Genomic DNA, 21404 nt, shown 5'->3' on the forward strand with positions numbered 1-21404 from the left:
GTCTCTCTTTCTCCTCCTGTCTTTCTCCTCCTGTCTTTCTCCTTCTGTCTCTTTCTCCTCCTGTCTCTTTCTCCTTCTGTCTCTTTCTCCTTCTGTCTCTTTCTCCTCCTGTCTCTCTTTCTCCTCCTGTCTCTCTTTCTCCTCCTGTCTCTCTTTCTCCTCCTGTCTCTCTCTTTCTCCTCCTGTCTCTCTCTTTCTCCTCCTGTCTCTCTCTTTCTCCTCCTGTGTCTCTTTCTCCTCCTGTCTCTCTCTTTCTCCTCCTGTCTCTCTCTTTCTCCTTCTGTCTCTTTCTCCTTCTGTCTGTCTTTCTCCTTCTGTCTCTCTTTCTCCTCCTGTCTCTCTTTCTCCTCCTGTCTCTCTTTCTCCTCCTGTCTCTCTTTCTCCTCCTGTCTCTCTCTTTCTCCTCCTGTCTCTCTCTTTCTCCTCCTGTCTCTCTCTTTCTCCTCCTGTCTCTTTTTCCCCCTGTCTCTTTTTCCCCCTGTCTCTCTTTCTCCTCCTGTCTCTCTTTCTCCTCCTGTCTCTCTCTTTCTCCTCCTGTCTCTCTCTGTCTCTTTCTCCCTGTCTCTCTTTCTCCTCCTGTCTCTCTTTTTCCTCCTGTCTCTCTTTCTCCTCCTGTCTCTCTTTCTCCTCCTGTCTCTCTTTTTCCTCCTGTCTCTCTCTTTCTCCTCCTGTCTCTCTTTCTCCTCCTGTCTCTCTCTTTCTCCTCCTGTCTCTCTTTCTCCTCCTGTCTCTTTCTCCTCCTGTCTCTCTCTTTCTCCTCCTGTCTCTCTTTCTCCTCTTGTCTTTCTCCTCCTGTCTCTCTCTTTCTCCTCCTGTCTCTCTCTTTCTCCTCCTGTCTCTCTTTCTCCTCCTGTCTCTCTCTTTCTCCTCCTGTCTCTCTCTTTCTCCTCCTGTCTCTCTCTTTCTCCTCCTGTCTCTCTCTTTCTCCTCCTGTCTCTCTTTCTCCTCCTGTCTCTCTCTTTCTCCTCCTGTCTCTCTCTTTCTCCTCCTGTCTCACTCTATCTCCTCCTGTCTCTCTCTTTCTCCTCCTGTCTTTCTCCTCCTGTCTTTCTCCTCCTGTCTCTTTCTCCTTCTGTCTCTTTCTCCTCCTGTCTTTCTCCTTCTGTCTCTTTCTCCTCCTGTCTCTCTCTTTCTCCTCCTGTCTCTCTCTTTCTCCTCCTGTCTCTCTCTTTCTCCTCCTGTCTCTCTTTCTCCTCCTGTCTCTCTTTCTCCTCCTGTCTCTCTTTCTCCTCCTGTCTCTCTTTCTCCTCCTGTCTCTCTCTCCTCCTGTCTCTCTCTTTCTCCTCCTGTCTCTCTCTTTCTCCTCCTGTCTCTTTCTCCTCCTGTCTCTCTCTTTCTCCTCCTGTCTCTCTCTTTCTCCTCCTGTCTCTCTCTTTCTCCTCCTGTCTCTCTCTTTCTCCTCCTGTCTCTCTCTTTCTCCTCCTGTCTCTCTCTTTCTCCTCCTGTCTCTCTCTTTCTCCTCCTGTCTCTCTCTTTCTCCTCCTGTCTCTCTCTTTCTCCTCCTGTCTCTTTCTCCTCCTGTCTCTTTCTCCTCCTGTCTTTCTCCTCCTGTCTCTCTTTTTCCTCCTGTCTCTCTTTCTCCTTCTGTCTCTTTCTCCTTCTGTCTCTTTCTCCTCCTGTCTCTCTCTTTCTCCTCCTGTCTCTCTCTTTCTCCTCCTGTCTCTCTCTTTCTCCTCCTGTCTCTCTCTTTCTCCTCCTGTCTCTCTCTTTCTCCTCCTGTCTCTCTCTTTCTCCTCCTGTCTCTCTCTTTCTCCTCCTGTCTCTCTTTCTCCTCCTGTCTCTCTCTTTCTCCTCCTGTCTCTCTCTTTCTCCTCCTGTCTCTTTCTCCTCCTGTCTCTCTCTTTCTCCTCCTGTCTCTCTCTTTCTCCTCCTGTCTCTCTCTTTCTCCTCCTGTCTCTCTCTTTCTCCTCCTGTCTCTCTCTGTCTCTTTCTCTCTGTCTCTCTCTTTCTCCTCCTGTCTTTCTCCTCCTGTCTCTCTTTCTTCTCCTGTCTCTCTCTTTCTCCTCCTGTCTCTCTTTCTCCTCCTGTCTCTCTCTTTCTCCTCCTGTCTCTTTCTCCTCCTGTCTCTCTCTTTCTCCTCCTGTCTCTCTCTTTCTCCTCCTGTCTCTTTCTCCTCCTGTCTCTTTCTCCTCCTGTCTCTCTCTTTCTCCTCCTGTCTCTCTCTTTCTCCTCCTGTCTCTTTCTCCTCCTGTCTCTCTCTGTCTCTTTCTCTCTGTCTCTCTTTCTCTCTCCCTCTCCTGTATTATGCTATCTGCCCTATACTGTTATTTTGGTGACTGATATATAGTGATCCTTAATATGGCGCCCACAGATTATCTCTGGTGCCTCAAATTTATATGAAATCGATAAGATAAAAATGGTGACATGTTGTATTACTGGAGTATTGTAGCCCCGCAGCATTAATCCTATAGCAGAATAGACGCCATAAAGCAGCAGTCGGAGCGCTGAGAGTGTGCCCTGCCGTACACTGTGAACTAGCGGCAGGCAGAGCCCTGTTATATACCCGGTGGCCTTTACACATTTGCATTATTAAGCTTTCAAGCTACGATCTACAAAACTGTGCCTTTAACATTATTTATTATTATTTTTGTTTTGTTTATAATTATTTTACTATTTTTTTTCTTTATTTATTGGAGTTTTATGATGAGCTCCCTTTTTGGAAAATATTGGTTACTCACCGGAGGCTATTTTGTAAATGTTAGCTCCTATATTTCATATGTAAGTGATATACAGGTGCATCTCACTAAATTAGAATATCATCAAAAAGTTACTTTATTTCAGTTCTTCAATACAAAAAGTGAAACTCCTATATTATATAGAGTCATTACACACAGAGTGATCTATTTCAAGTGTTTATTTCTGTTAATGTTGATGGTTATGGCTTACAGCCAATGAAAACCCAAAAGTCATTATCTCAGTAAATTAAAATAATGAACAAAAAACAGCTGCAAAGGCTTCCTAAGCGTTTAAAAAGGTCCCTTAGTCTGTTTCAGTAGGCTCCACAATCATGGGGAAGACTGCTGACTTGACAGATGTCCAGAAGGCAGTCATTGACACACTCCACAAGGTCCCAGAGTCTGGAGGAAGAGTGGAGAGGCCACAATCCAAGCTGCTGGAGGTCTAGTGTGAAGTCTCCACAATCTGTGATGGTTTGGGGGGCCATGTCATCTGCTGGTGGAGGTCCACTGTGTTTTATCAAGACCAAAATCAGCGCAGCCGTCTACCAGGACATTTTACAGCATTTCATGCTTCCCTCTGCTGACAAGGTTTTTGGAGATGGAAATGTCATTCTCCAGCAGGACTTGGCCCCTGTCCACACGGCCAAAAGTACCAATACCTGGTTTACACACAACAGTATCACTGTGCTTGATTGGCAGCAAACTCGCCTGACCTTAACCCCATAGAGAATCTATTATAGAGAATCTATGGAGTATTGTCAAGAGGAAGATGAGAGAACCCAGACCCAACAATGCCGACGAGCTGAAGGCTGCTATCAAAGCCACCGGGGCTTCCATAACACCTCAGCAGGGCCACAGGCTGATCCCTCCATGCCACATTGCCGCATTGATGCAGTAATTGATGCACAAGGAGCCCGACCAAGTATTGAGGGCATTTACTGAACAGACATTTCAGTAGGACATTTCGGATTTTAAAATCATTTTTCAAGCTGTTGTTATAAAGTATTCTAATTTACTGAGATAATGAGTTCTGTATTTTCATTGACTGTAAGCCATAATCATCAACATTAACAGAAATAAACACTTGAAATAGATCGCTCTGTGTGTAATGACTCTATATAATATAGGAGTTTCACTTTTTGTATTGAAGAACTGAAATAAATTAACTTTTTGATGATATTCTAATTTAGTGAGATGCACCTGTATACTTTATATATCAGTGCTGCTGCTGCTGCTGGAAACGAATCCCTGTTCAGTAGCGCCCCTAGTGGCCGCATCATTGAATGAACTCTCCTGATTTGAATAAACCTTTGCAAATATTAATGAAAGTTTTACTGTTGGCTTCCAATAAGTGATGTATGTTTTCAGGGATTTTTTTTTTATTTCTGTCTCCGGGCGGAGACAATGATTGTCGATCCTAAGTATCCTTGATCAGATTACATTGTAAAATCAGGTTTACCGTTATGGATTAGTCTGACAACAAGAATCATCTCAGAATGTGACCTATATTATATAGGAAGGGATGAGGCTGAATGTATGGAAATCTGTTGTGTGCAGACGACGGATGAGTGATGCTTCGTGTAATCTCGGAATAGTGACTTCTCTGGTCGGAAGCCGTTGTATCTGGATGTATATTTCTGCTCCCTCGACCCCTATATTATTATATATGCACCCAGTTACTTTGAGCAGTTTCCCGATACCCCACAGAAGGTGGGAGAATTGGGCGTAAATGATATTCATTAGCCAAGGTCATGACAAAGTCGTTGCCTATTTGCCCCCGTTGACGGATGCGGTGACACTGCCTATATCTTGGAATCCCTCGTTAATCCATATTACTTTTTCTTGTCTCGTCCTTCTGCATTTTCTAGATCTTTACAATGAAAATAAATTATTTACTGCTCGGAAAGCGGAGAAAAGGTCACTCTGTGTGGCCACTTCTATTCATGGCAGGTTAAGCAGCTGAGAGTCGGAGCGCCCTCCTGGTCACCAACGCCGGGGCGCCCTCCTGGTCTCCAACGCCGGGGCGCCCTCCTGGTCTCCAACGCCGGGGCGCCCTCCTGGTCTCCAACGCCGGGGCGCCCTCCTGGTCTCCAACGCCGGGGCGCCCTCCTGGTCTCCAACGCCGGGGCGCCCTCCTGGTCTCCAACGCCGGGGCGCCCTCCTGGTCTCCAACGCCGGGGCGCCCTCCTGGTCTCCAACGCCGGGGCGCCCTCCTGGTCTCCAACGCCGGGGCGCCCTCCTGGTCTCCAACGCCGGGGCGCCCTCCTGGTCACCAACGCCGGGGCTGAAAGAAAATAAGTGCTTTTCGCTTCAACAACGGAAAAAAATGCCATGAAATTAGTGACCCCCTAATGCTTGGATAAGTGTCTGAGGACTGCGGAGTGACTGCTCCAGGGCTAGAAATTTGGATGTAATTTGCAGCAAATATAGTGGACTCCTGACCAGTTTAAATAATAAAAGAAAGATTTAGTTTTTGTTTTTTTTATAATACTTTGAGTTATAACCTGTTTTGTACTCCACTCACATCTAAAGCTGCAAAGGTTTTATTTCAGGACCTCACATTTCACTGCTGCCCCCTGCTGATGACTTGTTAGAGCACCATCTAATTAAGACTAATGATAATTACAGTGCTGGAGTCCCTCTGCTTGATGTTCCTTTGTGATTTCTAGGAGTCTGGGAGTCCAGTATCCACTTTCCACCACATTTGTCTATTTAATGGGAGTAATGGTTTGCTGTGTTCGCTATTAGCTTCTGTCTACAGCCCCTGTATAGACCGATGGAGCCGCTTCCCTGGTATTTTATCAGATTATTTCCACTCCCTCCTGATTCTCTCCTTCCATTATCTTCAAAAATGCAGCAGTAAGTTCATACAAAAAGTCCCCAAAAAGATACAACCACTTGTTTAATCTGTGTTTTTTACTTTTCTAAATAGAAAAAAATACTGTCTTCATCTATTTTTTTCTTTTCTGTGTCTTTCTCAGTGGCACTGCTGATCTGTCCTATTACTTAATACATTCTTCTATTTTCAGTCTAAACCTCCCTAACCTCCTTTGAGTGCACCCTCCATGTCTTTTACTCACCCCCTGCTCCACATCACTGGCAGTCAGTTTCCTTCCCCCTCTGGCATCGGTAAGTTTCTAGTAAGTCTCCTTTAAGCTCAAGCAGCTGAAGTAAATATAGTCGGATATATCTCCCCTAAATCAACCATAAACAGTCATTGCTAAGTTCTTTAGTTACGTATCATGCAGACTTCCAGTTTTCACGTCCGTGTATTTGTCCTCAGTAAGTTTCCCAGTCAGTCTCCTTCACCCCCTTGCAGCCATGAGTATAGACCTCAGTAAGTTCCCAGTCAATTTACTTCACTCTATAGTAGCTGTAGTAAGTATGTATATATAACGGTCATCTCTCTCTTCTGGCAACCATAAATACAGTCCCCAATAAGTTCCTTAGGAAGTCTTTTCTCCCTCTGGTAGCCATAATTATAATTCCCATTCAGTCTTCTTCACCCTTTAGCGGCTGTAGTAAATGTAGTCTGCCATCTCTCCCCTCTGGCAACCACCAATATGCTACTTGATAAGTTCCTAAGTAAGTCTTTTCACTCTCTGGTAGCCGTAATTATAGTTCTCTGTAGATTCCCCAGTCAGTCTCCTTCCCTCCTTTTGCAGCCATAATTATTGTCCTTGGTAAATTCCCCAGTCAGTCTCCTTCCCCCTCTTGCAGCCATAATTATTGTCCTTGGTAAATTCCTCAGTCAGTCTCCTCCCCCCTCTTGCAACCATAATTATTGTCCTCTGTAAATTTCCCAGTCAGTCTCCTTCCCCCTCTTGCAGCCATAATTATTGTCCTCTGTAAATTCCCCAGTCAGTCTTCTTTCCCGTCTTGCAGCCATAATTATTGTCCTCTGTAAATTCCTCAGTCAGTCTCCTTCCCCCTCTTGCAGCCATAATTATTGACCTTAGTAAATTCCCCAGTCAGTCTCCTCCCTCCCCTCTTGCAGCCATAATTATTGTCCTTGGTACATTCCCCAGTCAGTCTCCCCCCCCCCCCTCTTGCAGCCATAATTATTGTCCTCTGTAAATTTCCCAGTCAGTCTCCTTCCCCCTCTTGCAGTCATAATTATTGTCCTCTGTAAATTTCCCAGTCAGTCTCTTTCCCCCTCTTGCAGCCATAATTATTGTCCTTGGTAAATTCCTCAGTCAGTCTCCTCCCCCCTCTTGCAACCATAATTATTGTCCTCTGTAAATTTCCCAGTCAGTCTCCTTCCCCCTCTTGCAACCATAATTATTGTCCTCTGTAAATTCCCCAGTCAGTCTCCTTCCCCCTCTTGCAGCCATAATTATTGTCCTTGGTAAATTCCTCAGTCAGTCTCCTCCCCCCTCTTGCAACCATAATTATTGTCCTCTGTAAATTTCCCAGTCAGTCTCCTTCCCCCTCTTGCAGCCATAATTATTGTCCTCTGTAAATTCCCCAGTCAGTCTTCTTTCCCGTCTTGCAGCCATAATTATTGTCCTCTGTAAATTCCTCAGTCAGTCTCCTTCCCCCTCTTGCAGCCATAATTATTGACCTTAGTAAATTCCCCAGTCAGTCTCCTCCCTCCCCTCTTGCAGCCATAATTATTGTCCTTGGTACATTCCCCAGTCAGTCTCCCCCCCCCCTCTTGCAGCCATAATTATTGTCCTCTGTAAATTTCCCAGTCAGTCTCCTTCCCCCTCTTGCAGTCATAATTATTGTCCTCTGTAAATTCCCCAGTCAGTCTTCTTTCCCGTCTTGCAGCCATAATTATTGTCCTTGGTAAATTCCCCAGTCAGTCTCCTTCCCCCCTCTTGCAGCCATAATTATTGTCCTCTGTAAATTCCCCAGTCTCCTTCCCCCCTCTTGCAGCCATAATTATTGTCCTTGGTAAATTCCCCCATCAGTCTCCTTCCCCCTCTTGCAGCCATAATTATAGACCTCAGGAAATTCCCCCATTATTTGCGCACTTCCTAATGAGGGCACTGATTTTGGATATAAAGTTTGACTTTGCATCTGTGTTCACTTCCTAAGCATAACCATTTCCATGGCACTCGGCCACATCTCCTCCATATGCCCCGGGATTCTTAATTTCCCACCTAACTAGAGACATTGGGGACAACATGGTCTTGTGGAAGAGGGGCAGTGGGAATTGTGGGGTTTATAAATCACCCTTTGACATAAATATTCCTGAAATATAATTATATGTGTCAGTCGATGCCCAAATCCCTCTTTATTTCAGCTCTACAAACAGGATTAGTCCTCGCAGCATCCCCGCCATGAATGATTGTTCCAGCGTTCTGATCTGGGCAGGGGACACCGAGGGTATAAATCATATTATTAGGCAGCATGGCATTTAATCCCGCAGAGAGTGTTTGATCAGAGAGAATAGCCACTATCTAACGTCAAACTCATTACGTCCTCCCAGTATATTCCTGGATAAGATGAGATCGGTTGGCCGGGATCTGTGCTTTATCCTTTGGATAATATACGGCAGCGTTTGACGGCGGCGTCCCTGTCTTTATAGTCTTATCTTGCCTTCCCTGCTTCTCTATTTTGCTATTCTGACAGCTCTTACGTGTGATGGAGTCCGTTGGCGGGAGACTAAACGTCTTAATGTTGCCTCGTCCTATTTCCGTGTGACCCTACGCTTTAGCCGGCGGCCCGGGAAGCGGTTCAGCCATTGTGTTGTGCATGAAACGCTCCATCCAGGATTATTTCTTAACACTTGGGAGAGAACATAATGGCTCCGTCACCTCCTTACACATCTGCTGCGGGTTTGCAAATTATGTAATAACCGTCTGAGATTGGCTTGTAGAAATCCTCCTGGGTTTTCTCTCTCGTCCACAGAGACGCCGTCCTCCTCCTTTATTGCTTCTTTCCGGCGTTGGGTTCACAGCTCGACGTCCGGTAAATGAGGAACATTCGGTAGCGATGAAGCTGAACTCTCCCGGTTCAGCCAGAAATAGAAATAAGTCTCTTTGGGGGTCAAAAAAAAAAAAATCTTCCATCTACAGTGACTCTCCGCTCCGCGCCGTCTCCTTCGCTGCGGCAGCCTACTTTCTTTTTGAGAAAAGTTAAAAGACAACCTGGGAAAAAAAAAAGAAGCTGAAATTGACCCGAAATAGATCACTTGCGTCTTATTTGTGGGTGAACGAGGATTTGTCGGCTTCCTGACGCTTCTGTTTCAGTGAATAGTTACATTCTTTATTGAACATTCCGGGACATCTTTTTTTTTTTTTTTACTCTTGTTTTGCCGCCCCTCTGTTATTGCTCCTGGAAATGTATTATTAGATTGACAAATGAGTGATACTATTTCCTTTTTCGATAGCGCCTACACGCGGTTTGAGTGCGATCCGACAAAACATCGGATTGGACTCGGACCAATGTTATTCTATGGGACTTTTTTTCCGGGGAAAAAAAATCGCAGGATGCACAACTTTTATCCGATATTCGGATAGCACTCGGCCATACAAGTCAACGAGTCTGTGGAAATCATCGGACTGCAGTCGGATGACATCTGAGCGCAGTCTGATTTCCACGGACTGACACAATGGAGAAGATGGAGATTTTTTTTTTTTCCATCTTCTCCTCATCGGAGAGAATCGGAGCACACCCTGATCAGAGTGTGATTAGCGTAATCGACCCTTGGATGAGAGAGCTGGAGTGACCCTAGCCTCAAAGTGCCTGTTTAGCTTTGGTGTGATCTGGCCCATTACAAAAGGGGAATTGCATAAACAGCAATTCCCTAATTCATTCACATTTTCCAATCTGCTCCTATTGGAAGGGAAATGGCCGCCTCGTAAATCACTTCAGAGCAGGAGATGCCTTCTGCGCCTCTCAACCAGAGGAAGGTACGGGGTTTGCAGCAGCACAGAGTATTTCTTGGAAATTTTCAGATTTCTATATTTTATGACTTTCCTTAAATCCCTGTTGAAAGTGAGCGAAGAACAAGACAAAATAAAGTGTGATACCTGACGGATCAATGTCTTGTATGACCCAGGGGGGCCGATATTGCTGTTCCCTGACACCCCAGGCAGCTAGTAGTGCTCTTTGCTTGCTATGAAGATAGGATCAGGAGCGGTCGGACATCCCTGGCACCGCTGATCTCCGCAGAGAGCAATGGCTCCAGCCTCTCCAATGCTCCCGGGTACTTTCTCTTGATGTGGATCACAGCTTAGCACTCTGGCAGTGTCTGGGCGGATGATAAGTGCTGTGATATCTGACATAGTTGCTTTTAAGTGAGCTCTGATTTATGGCTGTAATTATGTTCTTTCCAGACTTCTAATTTGTTTTTCTCTTAATGGAGAACATCTTCTGCGCGGAAATCCGGATGGTTATTGTGTTCGGAGGTGTCTCGAGCACAGAGCGGTCATTTCTATGGACTTGATCGAGGACAGTAACCTCAGCCTGGACTTATGAATGTGTGTAATTGTGACTCTCGCTGTTATCAGCCAATGCTACGTACTCTCTCTGTAGCTATCACTGCTGTGATCTGACCTAGTAGAGAGGGATTACGGGACATGCGACTCCGGGGATAGTCTCCACCGATGCCAGGCTTATTGTTATGCGTTGCTGCACACGTTTTTCTCATCAGATTGCTGATTAAATCCTAAATGAAGGAAATTAGTCCTGTACTTGTTTTGGCCAAAAGAACAAATTTGTCTTTATCTCTAATAAATGTTTCCACACACTCAATCGGAGATCTAAAAAAGGGCGAGGAACTGACACGCAAAGTAAGCTAGAAAGCTGCAGAATTTTTGCCATTCCTGAGGTGTATAATACCTCTGCTGGCGCTCTATAGGTATCCGGTAACATCTTTTACTTATAAGCTCCCACTGAAAAAAGTATTCTGCTAAAAGGACCCTTTTTTGTCTATTTCAGGTGTGGGTATATTTCTCATGTGCATCCCAGGTGTATATAGTTTGCATTACTTATATATGTCACGGGTGTGTCAGAGGTGACAGTCGCCCTGCAGTGGGTTGCAGGAGATCTCTACGTTTGGCATTGCACACAGTTTCTTAGATAAGAGGCTGTCTTTAGGACCGAGCGGCTACCTCTCTCTTGCTAATTAGCTCTCTGGCCTGGGTGTATATATATCTGGTGTGTCTGAGAGGGAGTCGCTGGCTATATCCATTTCTACTTGTGAAGTTTAGCAGGAACAGTACTTCGTCCTCTCTGGAGCTTGAGGCCGTGTGCGCATTTGGAGTTCATCTAAAGCTAAGCATTCTTCCCTTGTTTTGTCCACCCCTGTTGTCCATAGAGTTTAGTGGAGGTTGACTAGTGCTCATCTCCTTCCATCCCTAGCCGTAGCCATACGCCAGGGAGAGTAGGGCGAGGCACGCGTGCAGCGATTGCTGAAGAGGCAATATAGGGACGATAGTTGAGACAGGGTGACGCTAGACCAGACTAGGAGGTCTCCACTTTCTCCCTTTCCCTAGTGTCTGGACTCCCTTTCCCTTTTCCCTCTGTGTTAATGGCTGCACAGTTTCTATCACATTTAGGAAGAGGCATCTTAACGTTCGCACCTCGTACGCTATGTGCTCGGTATACTAGCGCTCAGTGACGGGAATACAATGAAGCAGTAACCTCACAATACCCGCCAGATGAAGATGAACTGTGTCGCTGACTCTCACATAACAATGGCAGAAGTTGACCCATGTGCGGAGCGGAGCGCGGCTCTGCCAGTCCAGGTGTGTGGATTTAATTAGAAGGTGAGTCTGTGGGGTTTCTGCTGCTATAGACAAACTGTCACCGAACCTGGAAGACTTGTATCCGCACTGCGGGCTTCACACAATAACTTTATAAATGGAGATGTCTCTAAATGTGGGGAATATGACTGGAGGGAGCGCAGTAATAATAAGGAAATAATGCTACCAGCTCTGAGGCCTGTAAATATTACGGAGGGGAGCGGATATGAAGCAGATGCTGCCAGAAGTGTAACTGCGTTCTGCCGTATATCTGTAAATAAATATCACTTGGCTTATACATATATATATATACTCCGTTCACATCCAGAGCTGCTGTCAAATATGTGGAGGTTTCCCGGTGAGAAATTCCCATTGTTTTAGGAGTAGTTTATACACACGTGGTCAAAATTGTTGGCACCGCTCGTTTAATGAAAGAAAAACCCACAATGGTCACAGAAATAACTTGAATCTGACAACAGTAATAATAAATTAAAAATCTATGAAAATGAACAGATGAAGGTCAGACATTGCTTTTCTGCTTCCACAGAATTTAAAAAAAAATTAAACTCATGAAATCGGCCTGGACAGAAATGATGGTACTCTTAATATTTTGTTGAACCTTTTGAGGCAATCACTGCAATCAAACCATTCCTGTAACTGTCAATGAGACTTCTGCGCCTCTCGACAGGTATTTTGGCCGACTCCTCATGAGCAAACTGCTCCAGTTGTCTCATGGTTGAAGGTTGCCTTTTCCAGAATGTTTCAGCTCTTTCCAAAGATGCTCCATAGGATTTAGGTCAGGGCTCATAGAAGCCACTTCAGAATAGTCCAATGTTTTCCTCTAGGCCGTTCTTGGGTGTTTTTAGCTGTGTGTTTTGGGTCATTATCCTGTTGCAAGACCCATGACCTGCGACTGAGACCAAGCTTTCTGACACTGGGCAGCACATTTCTCTCTAGAATCCCTTGATAGTCTTGAGATTTCATTGTACCCTGCACAGATTCAAGACACCCTGTGCCAGGTGCTGCAAATCAACCCCAGAACATAACAGCCTCCCCCATGTTTCACAGTAGGGACAGTGTTCTTTTCTTGATATGCTTCATTTTCCCGTCTGTGAACATAGAGCTGATGTGCCTTGCCAAAAACTTCCATATTTGTCCATAGGACATTCTCCTAGAAGCTTTGTGACTTGTCAACATGTAGTTTGGCAAATTCCAATCTGTCTTTTTTATGATTTTTTTCAACAATGGTGTTCTCCTTGGTCGTCTCCCATGAAGACCACTTTGGATCAAACAACAACGGATGGTGCAATCTGACACTGATGTTCCTTGAGCTTGAAGTTCACCTTTAATCTCTTTAGAAGTTTTCCTGGGCTCTTTCATATTATCCGTCTCTTTGATTTGTCATCAATTTTCCTCCTGCGGCCACGTCCAGGGAGGTTGGCTACAGTCCCATGGATCTTAAATTTCTGAATAATATGTGCAACTGTAGTCACAGGAACATCAAGCTGCTTGGAGATGGTCTTATAACCTTTACCTTTAACATGCTTGTCTATAATTTTCTTTCTAATCTCCTGAGACAACTCTTCCCTTTGCTTCCTCTGGTCCATGTTGAGTGTGGTACACACCATGTCACCAAACAGCACAGTGAGTATCTGTAGCCCTATATACAGGCAACTGACTGATTACAGGATTGTAGACACCTGTGATGCTAATTAGTGGACACAACTTGATTTAACATGTCCCTTTTGTCACATTATTTTCAGGGGTACCATCATTTCTGTCCAGGCCGATTTCATGAGTTTAATTTTTTTTTAAATTCTGTGGAAGCAGAAAAGCAATGTCTGACTTTCATTTGTTCATTTTCATAGATTTGTAATTTATTATTACTTTTGTCAGATTCAAGTTATTTCTGTGACCATTGTGGGTTTTTCTTTCACTAAACGAGGGGTCCCAACAATTTTGACCACGTGTGTACATTAATTCGAGATTCACATGTTGAAAAGTTTTCATCGCTGTTCACTTCTGCATCGGGAGGTGAGTGTGACGCTGATGAGTTTGCATTGACAAGTGCTTGCCCGAAAACGAGCAGAATAGGACCCATCATATCTGCCAGCCATGCACACATCTGGGCGTGCTCCTGTTGACGCAGTTTTATCAATGTGCTCTCTGAGATTTTACATGTGACATTAACCTCTCTTCGCTTACAGGCTAAGTACTGCTATTAACCAGGTCACCCAGAGAGTGCCCCCATAAACACGGTCACCCAGAAAGCGCCCCCCATAAACACAGTCACCCAGAGAGCGCCCCCCATAAACACAGTCACCCAGCGAGCGCCCCCCATAAACACGGTCGCCCAGAGAGCACCCCCTATAAACACAGACACCCAGCGAGCGCCCCCCATAAACACGGTCGCCCAGAGAGTGCAGTGCCCCCATAAACACGGTCACCCAGAGAGTGCAGTGCCCCCATAAACATGGTCACCCAGACAGTGCCCTCATAGAATGCTAGAATGTTAGAGTTGGAAGGAACCTCCATGGTCCTCGTGTCCAACCCCTGGCTCAGTGCAGGTTTCATTAAACCATCTCAGACAGATGTCTGTCCAGCCATTCATTGAAGGAGAACTCACGACCTCTCGTGGCCGCCTGTTCCACTCATTGATCATCCTCACTGTCAAAAAGTTTTTTCTAATATCTATTCTATATCTTCTTCCTTTCAGTTTCATCCCATTGCTTCTGGTGTTTCCATGTGCAAATGAGAATAAAGCTGATCCCTCTATACTGTGACAGCCCTTCAGATATTTGTAGACAGCTATTAAGTCTCCTCTCAGTCTTCTCTTTTGCAAGCTAAACATTCCCAAATCCTGTAACCGTTCCTCATAGGACATGGTTTGCAGACCAGTCACCATTCTGGTCGCTCTTCTCTGAACTTGCTCCAGTTTGTCGGTCTTTTTTAAGATGTGGTGCCCAGAACTGGACACAGTATTCCAGATGGGGCCTGACCAAAGAGGAGTAGAAGGGGATAATTACTTCATGTGATCTAGACTGTATGCTTCTGTTAATGCAACCCAGAATTGTGTTTGCCTTTTTTGCTGCTGCATCACACTGTTGACTCATGTGTAGTCTATGATCTATTAGTATACCTAAGTCTTTTTCACATGTGCTGTTCCTTAGCCCTATTCCTCCCATTCTGTATATGCTTTTTTCATTTTTTTTCCATAAACATGGTCATCCAGAGAGTGCCCCCCATAAGCACGGTCTCCCAGAGAGTGCACCCTTAAATTATGATCACCCCTTAAGCTGTGTCACTCAGATATTGCCCCCATAAACATTGTGACCCACACTGTGTGCCCCCATAAACACTGCCATTCAGTCAATATAAATCGTTTGACCCAGTGAGCACCCCTTAAGTCCTGTCATCATGAGTTCCCCCATAAACTGTCACCCAGTGATTGCCCTCATATAATTACTATGCCACCCAGAGCGAGCCCCCATTAACTATGTCACCCAGTGAGCGCCCTTAAGCTGTGTCACCCAAAAAGTGCTCCCATAAACATTGTCCATATGAAAATGCCAGCCAAAGAGTGTTTTTCCCAGGCATAATCTAACAGCCTAATGTTCTGCAGCTCCTTACCCCCTGCTCTCCTGGAATATCGTGCACATTCAGCAGAAGATGACTAACGGGGAGTATATACGGTCAACTACCGAGACCAAACACCAATAAAGTAATAAAGTACTTACTCTACATAAGACTGATAATATAATTTCCCGCTGATGGTTGATCTGAAGATCCCCTGTGTTGCTACTTTTTTTTTTTGCAAAACGTCAAACAAGAAGTCAGTATTTTTATACAAATATGCCACCTCGAGCCGCAGTCGCCTCCATTTATGTCATCTTGTTACCTCTCAATGAATAGGAAAATCAGCAAATGTCTTTGCCTCAGCTGCACTTATCCCAGTGGGGTCTATAGACAGGAGACTGCTAATCACACTACATGTATACACACACAATACATTTCCCATTAACCTGTTGTCAAGAAACCACTCGGGTGTCATTTCGCTGGTGATGTGTTCACCCAGATTACCTAGCTCAGACGCCTGGCGCAAAGTCTGGGTTAAACCTTCATTAATGCTGGGAAAGTCTATTTTCCCCTCGTCCGTCCGGCGTTGGATTCAGATAGAAGTTCATATCTGGTTATAGGGAATGTGACGCACATATTAATTAGAAATTGATTAGCTCTTGGCATGAGGCAGAGCTTGGCAGCCGCTCTTCTCTAGTATATATCCCAGGCTGTGTCTCGCTCATACAGATGAAGGTTTGGTTGCTTCCTATTCTGACTTGTGCTAATATCCTTAAGTCCCTGCCAACCTGGTTCACAGGTCCACCTACATGTACTGAATTATTATAGGGGGAGAAGTGGTAATCATCAGTGATCGGCATCTCCATAGCGTTCGCTGGGTAGTACAGCGCAATAGCAAATCATTGGACATTATCGAGATTGTCCAGGATTGGAAAAACATGGCTGCTTTCTTCAAAAAACAGCACCCCACCGTCTACGGTTCTGGTATTGCAGCCCACTTAAGTGAACGGTGCAGTGAAGGGGGGGTTGTCCATTGAGCGTATTACGCAGGGCGCTACCCAACCTAAGCATTGTGCGTCCAGCTTTCCAGGTTGTGTAACCCCAGCCTAAAGCTGGCCATATACATGAGATCGTTTATTGAAAAATTCCTTTAAATTGGTGGAGAATGCGGGCAATCTAATGTGAGATCATACTAATGTTCGCCATATTTGATGGCAATCAGAACTGGCAAGGTCTAATGTTAATGGGCAGCCTTGTCCTACACATTACAGTATCTGTCTCCACGCCATGTAGGCTATGGGCACCATTTAATAAGTACACTTCCTTAACCTGTCGGTAAAGCAAATCTGATTCCAGCGTTACTGCAATCCTGAAAAGTTTGAATATTATTTTTACATGAGACTCTATGAAATATTGATTGCTTTAAGCTGCGTTCTTTGTCATAATGGAAATTGTGAGCCAGCCATCTCCATTGAGAGGCGAGGGAAAATGTGAAGGGCTGCAGGAAAGTACATGAAACTGTACCTCTCAAATCTCTCATGCATGCCTTAAATCAAGAGGCGGCGTATCGCACAACAAGATGTGTTGTCACACAGAGGGATGGCCATGAAAGATTCATGGAAGCCTTAATCAAATCTTACAAAGTGATGTTTTAGCCCCGGTTGGACAGCAGAATGTTATGTACAGGCCCCTCTAGGCTTGTTCCCTATATGTTCTCGTCTGTCATTTCCTATTAAAAGTACAAATGTTGCCTGAACGGACTATATTGTGTGTTCCTCTTCTAAAATCCACTTTATGGTTCAGCAGGAAAGGACAGCTACCTTACCATATAGATAAGACTGCAGAAATCACTCTTTTGTCCTGATAGTTTGCAACAATGTATCAGTGCAGGTGAAATGTATCCACCAAGATTGTGTGGACAGAATATAATTATTGCAGAAAACATGAGGTCCGATTTGGTTTTAGCTTCTAGACAAAGATCATAATATTTTTTATGTACTGTCAGCAAACAAAGATTTTGAAGCACAGAGTATATTAGAAAGTTGCAATTGATACAGTGATTTGTTATATTTACATAAAACTGGGTCTATAAAGATTTTCAGCTTTTCTGAAAGGGTAAATTTAAAGTGGTCCAGCTTTTGGCTGTGTTTCCACGTGCCGTCCTATAGGTCTGTGGATGGTGAAGACTAGAAGGCTCCACTCAATATTGTCTCTTTTCATCCATCTATATAAATGCTATTATAGATTCATCACTAGTGTTGAGCGATACCTTCCGATATCAGGAAATATCGTATCGGATTGGATCGGGCCGATACCCAAAAAGTATCGGATATCGCCGATTCCGATACCGGAAACCAATGCAAGTCAATGGGACACAAATATCGGAATGAAAATAAACCCTTTCTTTCCTTGTAGGTTAATTCTACATGAAGTAAAACAACTAAGAATAATGTAGAATGACATGAAAAGCCGGCAATTCATCAGCGGCATTCACCGGTACCCGACAATTTACAACAGACAGAATAGAGCTTCACACATAGATTAGATAGATAGAAACATGTCAGTCACATATATATGAAGTACAGTGACAGTGTTGCTTACTGTACTTGTCATTTAGTGTAAAGGATTTATTAAAAAAAATATTAGTGTTTTCGTGCACCGTCTCTTTAAAAAAGCCGGCCGGCAATTCAGCAGCGGTACCCGACAATTTATAACAGACAGAATAGAGCTTCACACATAGATTAGATAGATAGAAACATGTCAGTCACATATATAAGAAGTACAGTGACAGTGTTGCTTACAGAACTTGTCATTTAGTGTAAAGGATTTATTTAAAAAAATAATAGTGTTTTCATGCACCGTCTCTTTAAGAAAGCCGACCGGCAATTCAGCATCTGTACCCGACAATTTAGAATAGAAGGAATAGAGAATCACACATAGATTAGATAGATAGAAACATGTCAGTCACATATATATGAAGTACAGTGACAGTGTTGATTACTGTACTTGTCATTTAGTGTTAAAATAAAGGATTTATTTAAAAAAAAATTGGCGTGGGGTTCCCCTTAATTTTAGGCTCTAGCGGAGGTTAAGCAGACAGCTGGGGCAAATGTTTGAAGCCTGGGAAGGGGTTAATACCCACGGAGCTTCCCAGGCTACTAATATCAGCCCCCAGCTGAATACCTAGCCTTTACTAGCTATTAAAATGGGGGACCCCCCCAAAAAAATGACGTGGGGTCCCCCCTAATTTAATAGCTAGCACAGGCTAGGCAGACAGCTGGGGGCTGATATTAATAGCCCAGGAAGGGTGCCATGAATATTGGCCCCCTCCCAGGCTAGAAACACCAGCCGTCAGCCGCCCCAGAAATGGCGCATCCATAGGATGCGCCAATTCTGGCACTTAGCCTCGCTCTTCCACGCTGCCCTGGTGCGGTGGCAGGGGGTAATAGGGTTGGGGTTGATGTCAGCTTATAATGCCAGCTGACATCAAGCCCAGGTTAGTAATGGAGAGGCGTCTATAAGACACCCCCATTACTAACCCCATAGTCAAAGTTAAAAGAAAACACAAACACCCAGAATAAAGTCCTTTAATTGAAATAAAGACACAATTCTTTATTGTTCTAAATTAAACCATACTTACCATCACGCCCATTCCAGCTGAAGCCAACGATCTCCTGCAATAAAAGAAAAATAATAAAGCAACCTCATCCTTACCTTTCGATGGTTCCCAGGACAGCTCCAGCTCTGCTACATCGAGATGACAGGCTGGACCGCAGCAGAAAGCTGCCATCCATCCTGTCATCCCGCAGACACTGAGAAGCGCAGGCATGCTTGCGCTCCTCAGTGTCTCTCTGTGACGTCATCCAGATGAGCCGAGTTCATGTCCAATGAACTCAGCTCACCTCATGCACGTCACTGACAGCGTGGGAAAATTCTCACGCTGAAGTGCTGAGTGCAGGAGAATTTTCCCACGCTGTCAGTGACGTACATGAAGTGAGCGGAGTTCATTGGACATGACCTCGGCTCATCTGGATGCCGTCACAGCCAGACACTGAGGAGTGGAAGTATGCCTGCGCTTCTCAGTGTCTGCGGGATGACAGGATGGATGGCAGCGTTCTGCTGCGGTCCAGCCTGTCATCTCGATGTAGCAGAGCTGAAGCTGTCCTGGGAACCATGGAAAGGTAAGGATGAGGTTGCTTTATTATTTTTCTTTTATTGCAGGAGATCGTTGGCTTCAGCTGGAATGGGCGTGACGGTAAGTATGGTTTAATTTAGAACAATAAAGAATTGTGTGTTTATTTCAATTAAAGGACTTTTTTCTGGGTGTTGTGTTTTTTTAAATACTTTACTAGAAATTCATGGTGGTCATGTCTAATATTGGCGTGACCCCATGAATTTTGGGCTTAGGGCCAGCTGATAATGCCAAGCTGGCCTTAACCCCTTTATTACCCAGTGAGCCACCGCACCAGGGCCCTGGATGAGTTGGGTACAGCGCCAGAAGATGGCGCTTCTATGAACGCGCCATTTTCTGGGGCGGCTGCGGACTGCAATTTGCAGCGGGGGTGGCCCAGAAAGCTTGGGTCTCCCTGCGCTGCGGATTCCAGCCCCCAGCTGCCTAGTTGTATCTGGCTGGGCACAAAAATAGGGCGAAGCCCCACGCATTTTTTTTTAAAATTATTTCATGAAATTCATGGAATAATTAAGAAAAAAAGGGCTTCCCTATATTGTTGTGTCCAACCAGGTACAAATAGGCAGCTGGTGGTTGGGGGCAGCCCATTCCTGCCTGCTGTACCTGGCTGGACACAAATATAGTGCGAAGCCCCACGTCAATTTTTTTTTAATTATTTCATGAAATAATTTTTTTAAAAAAGGGCTTCCCTATATTGTTGTGTCCGGCCAGGTACAAATAGGCAGCTGGTGGTTGGGGGCAGCCTGTTCCTGCCTGCTGTACCTGGCTGGACACAAATATAGGGCGAAGCCCCACGTCAATTTTTTTTAAAATAAGTCCTTTATTTTAACACTAAATGACATTTGAGGAGTTAATAAAGATGCAGTCCCTAAATTATTATTTATTTTTTAATTAATTTTTCCCAAAACTTTTGACGTGGGCTTCGCCATATTTTTGTATGCCAGCCAGGTACAGCATCCAGCTTCTATGAACGCGCCATTTTCCGGGGTGGCTGCGCACTGCAATTTTCAGCGGGTGGAGGGGGGGGGGCAGAAAGCTTGGGCCTCCCTGCGCTGCAGATTCCATCCCCCAGCTGCCTAGTTGTACCTGGCTGGACACAAAAATAGGGAGAAGCTTCACGTATTTTTTTTTTTTAATTATTTCATGAAATTCATGAAATAATTAAGAAAAAAAGGGCTTCCCTATATTGTTGTGTCCAACCAGGTACAAATAGGCAGCTGGTGGTTGGGGGCAGCCCGTTCCTGCCTGCTGTACCTGGCTGGACACAAATATAGTGTGAAGCCCCACGTCAATTTTTTTTAAATCATTTCAGGAAATTCATGAAATAATTTAAAAAAATTTATGTGGGGCTTCGCCCTATATTTGTGTCCAGTCAGGTACAGCAGGCAGGAACGGGCTGCCCCCAACCACCAGCAGCCTATTTGTACCTAGCCGGACACAACAATATAGGGAAGCCCTTTTTTTCTGAATTATTCCATGAATTTCATGAATTTAAAAAAAAAAAAACGTGGAGCTTCGCCCTATTTTTGTGTCCAGCCAGGTACAACTAGGCAGCTGGGGGCTGGAATCTGCAGCGCAGGGAGGCCCAAGCTTTCTGGGCCCCACCCGCTGCAAATTGCAGTCCGCAGCCGCCCCGGAAAATGGCGCGTTCATAGAAGCGCCATCTTCTGGCGCTGTACCCAACTCATCCAGGGCCCTGATGCGGTGGCTCACTGGGTAATAAAGGGGTTAAGGCCAGCTTGGCATTATCAGCTGGCCCTAAGCCCGAAATTCATGGGGTCACGCCAATATTAGACATGACCACCATGAATTTCTAGTAAAGTATTTAAAAAAAACACAAACACCCAGAAAAAAGTCCTTTAATTGAAATAAACACACAATTCTTTATTGTTCTAAATTAAACCATACTTACCATCACGCCCATTCCAGCTGAAGCCAACGATCTCCTGCAATAAAAGAAAAATAATAAAGCAACCTCATCCTTACCTTTCCATGGCTCCCACGACGGCTCCAGCTCTGCTACATCGAGATGACAGGCTGGACCGCAGCAGAACGCTGCCATCCAGCCTGTCATCCCGCAGACACTGAGAAGCGCAGGCATACTTCCACTCCTCAGTGTCTGGCTGTGACGGCATCCAGATGAGCCGACAATGAACTCGGCTCACCTCATGTACGTCACTGACAGCGTGGGAGAATTCTCCTGCACTCAGCGCTTCAGCGTGAGAATTTTCCCACGCTGTCAGTGACGTGCATGAGGTGAGG

General features: G+C 44.9%; 1 protein-coding gene across 1 annotated transcript in view; it reads left to right on the top strand.

Annotated features, from left to right (window-relative positions):
* CHST8 (carbohydrate sulfotransferase 8) overlaps positions 1 to 21404 on the top strand; it is a 472136-nt gene that overhangs the window by 362091 nt on the left and 88641 nt on the right. The window lies entirely within an intron of this gene.

Source organism: Phyllobates terribilis, unplaced genomic scaffold, assembly GCF_046119375.1.
Source record: "Phyllobates terribilis strain yellow unplaced genomic scaffold, ASM4611937v1 Scaffold_14__1_contigs__length_39327217, whole genome shotgun sequence".
Classification (NCBI taxonomy): Eukaryota; Metazoa; Chordata; class Amphibia; order Anura; family Dendrobatidae; genus Phyllobates; species Phyllobates terribilis.